The 6,568-nt window shown below is 30.8% G+C and overlaps 1 pseudogene; it reads right to left on the reverse strand.

Annotated features, from left to right (window-relative positions):
* Positions 1–3,130: 3,130 nt before the first annotated feature.
* On the reverse strand, positions 3,131–4,668 carry LOC113377806 (annotated as a pseudogene).
* Between the last annotated feature and the right edge of the window lie 1,900 nt (positions 4,669–6,568).

The raw sequence follows: 6,568 nt of genomic DNA on the forward strand, positions 1-6,568 counted from the left end.
TAAAATGCGTAATCAACATACGAAAATAGTATTGTTCTCTTTAGGTTGGCACATATACAAAAGTGAAGTTCGTTTAATACAACTTAACGGATTTATAATCATATACGGATATCTCAAGTTCCTTAATTAATCAAAATCTTTTGCTAATATGCTTTCAAATTTTATATTTCATCATTTCATCCTTACTATCGATTCAAAAATGACATTTTCTCTTATACTCTTCTTTTATCTATGCATTTTCCTAAATGTTTTTGTGTTGCCAGATTAAAAAAAATAACTTAGTCTGACCAAACTATTAAAATGAACTAGAATAAACAGATTTTAATCTAAAACCTGTGAAACACGAGTCGATAACATACATTACAAACAAGGCAAATTATACGTGCTGATTTTTAGACATAATATTCATAATTGACAATTAGAGATAAAGGCAAATTGGCAAATATATTAGGTTTTCGAATTACATGGTGATACAATAGTGTCATGGGTGCTCGGACTATTATTAGCGGATTTTCTGATGACAAAAATGTGGATCAACGAATGTAATGTAACCCTAAATTTAACATTTGCAACTTATAGGTTTAATGCCCTAGTTTAATGCGTTTCTAAATAAATTCGATTGTCATGGATCAGGTGTTGTTTTTTTTTAATTGTTTGATATCATGAAGAAGTTGAATCATTTAGAAATGTTAAAATGAGTTAGCTTATAGTTAGGTAGTAAATCATGTAGTAAAAGAATATTTTTCTCAAAATATACCCCTAGAACTGGAATGATCTATTTCAACCGTTTTATTTGCTTTAAACAATTTCAACATTTATAACTTTTTATTCAAATGACAATAAGTAGTACCCACTCAAACAATGTCTCTGGACGTCGAATTATTCCGTAAGCATAATATATTAAATATATGCAATCAATCAAAATTAATTATTTTTCTTTGTTAACAGTGACAATTTCCATGTATTGCCTAGTTGGACTTGTTCTTGGAGAAATAATATTCAGAGTTTATGACATTTACACAAATTATGTACGTGGGCAAAACATATATGAGCATATAAGACGCAATCAGCCAAATTATCAGTGTTACACTCTTTTGGTAACATTATTCAGTTTTCTTTTTACCAAATGGCTTCATGTAGGTCTCCATATTACAGTTGATGGGATTGTGATAATAATTTCCAATGTTATTTTTCATTGGATGCAAAAGCATTTTAATATTGTACGTCCACAAGTTGGTAGATTATTGAAAATTAATTGCTATAAAAAGAATGAGATTAGCTTGTTGCACATTTAATTCAAAATTTTATTTCAACTGTAAAGAGTTCTTTTTGTGCTACAACTGCCTCTGAAATATATTTGTTATCATTCAATTTCATTTTTTTTTTATCACTAATGGAGTATGTTATCAGTTCTTTTATTTGAATGGAACGATTGATTATTAATCATTTTTCAGTTTGAGTCGAAAAGTGATCATATTAAGTTTATCCAAGCTGGTGGAGGTTTAGACTATGGGAGTGGAATGGCTCATAGTTATTTTTATGGATATTTAAATAAAATTTTGCCCGATAATGGTGATGATAATGTGGGCATCAGAGAGAATATTGAAGTAAGATCCTTTTGTTTCCTTAAAAAAGAATAATTTTTCTATTTTTTTTTTTTTGAAGCAAAAAGTTAAGTCAGAAATTTTTTTAAATGAATTTCTCATCAATTGGAAAAGAGTTTACTTTTCAAAATTGTGTTAAAGAAAGTAGAAGATAATGAAATTAAAAAAAAGCAGTTAATTTAATTTTGAGATAATTTGAAAATTCAGAAAAACAATTTTGGGATGTCAGTATAGTAGAAAAATAATAGAATAATAACGATAGTTTTTATTTGTTTGCAAGTGTTTCAAATAAAACTTTTTTTTTAGAAATACGAGGCAAATGAAAATATTACAATACCTGTGAAAAAATTGTTTATTTTAATCCCGCTCTCAATGTATTTTTCTCCATCGCTGGTTACCCATGCGCCTCCTGGTATGATGGAAGCTTGCAAGGTAAACATTTCACTTGAATCATTTGATCTGAAAAATAAGTAACATAATTTATAATATTTTACCAGTCTCTAGAATCGATACAACGGAATGTTGCTGGAATCATAGGACGATCATATAAAATTCTGTCTATAAAATTCATTTGTCTGAAATGGAAGGCCATGTGCAGGAAAGTTGTTATAAAATATTACATTTTTGTTTGTTTGTTTTATTTTATTGTAATTATATATAATTTCTTTAGAAGCCATTGTATGTGGTTGCTGAAGGTGCAACTCCATTACATACACTATATCAAACATGTATAGGAAAAGCACCTTGTTCAGGTACATGCATTTATTAAGAAGTCAAAGTGTTATATATATATCTTATCTGAAATAAAATTTTTACTTTGCAGCACATATAAGAGAGCATAGTGAAGAAATTGTTAAGCAATTTTACAATACTCTCAGCCATATTTTGGAAAGCTTGCCGGAATATAAAAATACTTATGAGCTTATTTTATATGAAGGTAGTAAAAATTGTTGTTGCTGTTCAAAATGTGAAATTATGATATTGTATTTTTAGGAACTGAAAATTTGGCAGAGCTATTGGTGGAGCGTGTAAGAAAGTCAGATGAATATAGTACAAGCTGGTTGTGATTTGTTTTGTATGACTTATTAATTGTTAAGTTTTTTTTTAAATGTTTAAAATGTTATGAACTACTAAGTCATGTACCCACCAAAAGATGTATGCATTTTTATATGAAGATTTATTTTATAATATGAAAAGAATTTTTTTTATTTCATGTGGATATAGATAGCTCAAACTGAATTTCAAAATACTAAATGAATGGATCTATCTGAGAACAATTTGGAAGTTTTTTATTTGCTACATGTGTAGCATTCTCGAGAGTTTATGCTTAAATACTGTAATAAAAAAAAAAAATCTATACACATACAAGCAATAGTTCCATGTTTTATCAGAACCTTTCATGTAAAGAGATTAAACAAATTATCCATAAATATACAAACAATGTAGCAAAACAGTAATTTATATTATTGGAAATATACAATTTATATAAATCAAAACTGCTAACAAACAAATTCAATAACTTTATTTTAATAATCGTCCCCTCGGGAAACAACTTCTTTACAGGTAGGTCTCAGCATTATGGTATGCTCATATTGTGCAGTGTATGAACCTTTCACATCGCATAGTGGTGGATAGGCCTCCACAACTCCCTTATCACACAAATCCTTCAATGCCATTTGATATTTTGTAGCACCTGCTCTATCTAACCAACGTTTGCAGAAAGCAAGAGTGCTAAAGTTTTTGTTAATAATATTCAAAAGAGTTTTAGATGATTGTAAACGCAATGGAACATATGGCATATCAAAGTTTTTCATGTAATGAGAACAGTCCATGTCATCATGAACGGCTCCTCTACCGGTTGAGCCAAAAGTTTCAATGGCATAGAACTCATTTTCTCTTCCATTCTAGTTGTCTCACCGCCTCTCACTATTGGTACAGTTTTACCAGAGTGTATTCGATAAGGACTAATAGAATGACCATTAAGATTTCTTATGCTTTTGACTTGATATGTTTTTCCATCAAGTTCAACTTCATAAGATTCCATTACCTCTTGGATAGCAGCTCCTACAAATTAATATTTAAAACTAATTATTCCCCAAATATAATAAGCTTATAATAAATAATAATGATCAAATTTTATGGATATTCATAAATATTTGACTAAAGTTTTAAAAAATATTGTATACATCAATAAATTAAATGTGCTAAAACCTATCTTACCTATATCACAAAGTTGAACATCAATCCCTGCTGCTTTAATTCCAGTGTTAGTAGCATCTTTGACAGCTTCTAATAATTTATCATACTTAGGATTGAATGTCAAAGTAAATGCACAGTCAATAATACGCCCTTTTATATGAGTACCAAAATCTATTTTGGTCACATCATCGTACTCGAGTACAGTGTTATCCCCAGCATTTGGAGTATAATGAGCAGCACAGTGATTCCTAGAACAGCCAGTAGGAAAAGCTAAACCTGCATCTAAGCCATTTTCGCCAATCAATTTTCTGGCAGTGTTTTCTAATTCCTCACAAATTTCTATCATAGTCATGCCTGGCTTGATCCATCGTTGCATGTGTTGCCTAGTTTGACGATGGGCTTCAGCAGCTTGTCTAAGCTCATTGTAAATGTCATTGTGCATCAGATCTAAAGCTCTCTTCTCCTCGCTGGTGAATCTATCTTTAGCCGTTCTACCATCCTTAGTGGGAGGATAGTCCATGATTTCACCTTCAGGAAAGACTCCATCGGCGAAGAGTTCGGAAACTGGTATGCTTGGAGGGTCGGTTTGCACCTTCTTAGCTTTATTTCGGTTTCTTTTTTCTTCTTTTTCTTGTCTCCACTTTCCTGATCATGCTCCACATTTGTTTGGTCATCTAATGCGGTTTCTTCCAATTGTGAAGTTACCTCTTCAACGTTCTGAGAAGTGTCTCTTTTTTTTCTTTTTCCTCTTCTTCTTTGAGCCTTCCTGAGGAGCGGCAGGATCACCTACTTCGTCATCATTTTCCAATTCATTTTCTATTTCTTCTTCTAAATTTTCATCCGGCACTTTTGTTACAGAAGCCATTTTCACTTTATTCTATGATATATAACCTGACAAAAATCGACATGACATTTGGTCGAAATTTTAGTCCCCGATGTGGTAAAGCAGTGAAGTTAACTGAATTCTTTCGCGCGATTTTCAACTTTACATTTTAGAGTTGGATAACGTTTATTAATGTCTTGACCACAAAGAAAAATTCTTTCTTTTTAATATAAAAATTATTTTATGATAAAAGTACATGTTTACAAAATCAAAATCATAAAATATTAAAATGATGATCAGAATCACGTCTTTCGTAACTAATGTATGTATAAAAAAAAGTTGGTTCATGATGTTTTAAAATTCGCAAGTACGTACAACCACTAATCTTTAACTTCATTTGGTAATTTCCATCTTGCAAAATTGTAATTTTTCTACAATTTTTTAACCTTTCATAAAAATCACTACTTTACAATAATATTTTTTTAAACCACATTCAAAAAAACTAAAAGTTATAACATGCTATATGTGTGTGCGTATGTGTGCCAATTTTTGACCTTTCGTAGACGTTCTCTCAAAAACGGATGCACCGATTTCAAAATTTAAAAGCAATTCGATGTAACTTAACAAGTGCTCGCATTGTTTAGTTTTTTCGCGGCGATCGGTCGAGCCGTTTCTTTAGAATCAGGAGAAAAGTGCCAAATTTACAGTTCCATGCGATGGCAAAAGATTCTGAACCGATTTTAAACTGTTTAACTGTTTAAACTGTAAATACTTCGAGAGATAATATAAAAGTGATTACTAAAACTGGTTATTGCAATCAAAATATTTCAAGTATAATTATGAATATTAGAAAGAAAGTTGTGAATCGTGCTGATTAGTTTTTGGTAAAGATTGTCCGAAAAGTTTCTCCGTAATTAAAAGTTGCAATTTTTTTACGACTTAAATGAAACTTTTTAAGATGCTTAGCAATCGCCCTAAAATATTATGCGCCTGTATCAAAATTTTAAAGTATTGTCATTATTTTATAAATTGCCAAATCTATTTTTTCAAGTCAATTATTTACACATATTGTATGAAATGTCACGCAGAACCAGTTATAAATTATATTAAAAAATTAAAAAAAAAAACAACTTCCAAAAAATTTAGTAAACGTTCTATTTTGCTAATAGCATTATCCTAAAAAGCTATTTTCACCTTACTTTGATATATAACTCACGCATACTACTGCTTGATATTAAGCTGGCGGAAGAATGTATCACACCTGGAATCTGTGTTTGAAGGACCAAGACCAATCTCATACAACGAAGACAAAGCAAGCTCAAGAAACTTATTTTAAATATAGTCAACCTTCCTATAACGCGGTAAATGCGTATCGTGGTAATACGGTAACAAAACTCGGATTAAAGCACAAACCAGGCTTGTAGCGCGTTTTTATAAAGACCAATATAAGATGAGTTTATGTAAGAATATGATACAAAAATCAAACAAAAACTAAACTTCCAGATTTTTTTAGGGAAGAGTTGGTCACCAACTAAACCGCGTACTGTGAATTACCTCTGACACTACCAAAACCGATGTCGTACACAGTTATAAAATAAACTGGCATGTTTATGTAAACATATTGTAAAAGATAAAAAGGTCGATAATTTATTTTATTAAAACCTCTTACATTATACCTAGTTAGTAGGAGTTATTCACAGGCTGCACGGAAGAATCTTATGGGCTGTTAGACGGAAACCGCGCTGTAATAGTACCGCGTTAAAGAAGTGCTGTCGCAATTTCAGCTCCGCATAATATGGAAACCGCGTTTCCAGAGTACCGCGTTATAAGAGTTGACTGTAAATTTAAATCTACTACAACCTGCAACTAAACTACCACTGCAGAACTTCCTAAAATGTAACACGACATAAGTATGAACAATTAAATTTAATAAATACAACCT

Source organism: Ctenocephalides felis, unplaced genomic scaffold (genome assembly GCF_003426905.1).
Source record: "Ctenocephalides felis isolate EL2017-DRISC unplaced genomic scaffold, ASM342690v1 CF-g0.4_SCAFFOLD_01886, whole genome shotgun sequence".
NCBI classification, from domain to species: Eukaryota; Metazoa; Arthropoda; class Insecta; order Siphonaptera; family Pulicidae; genus Ctenocephalides; species Ctenocephalides felis.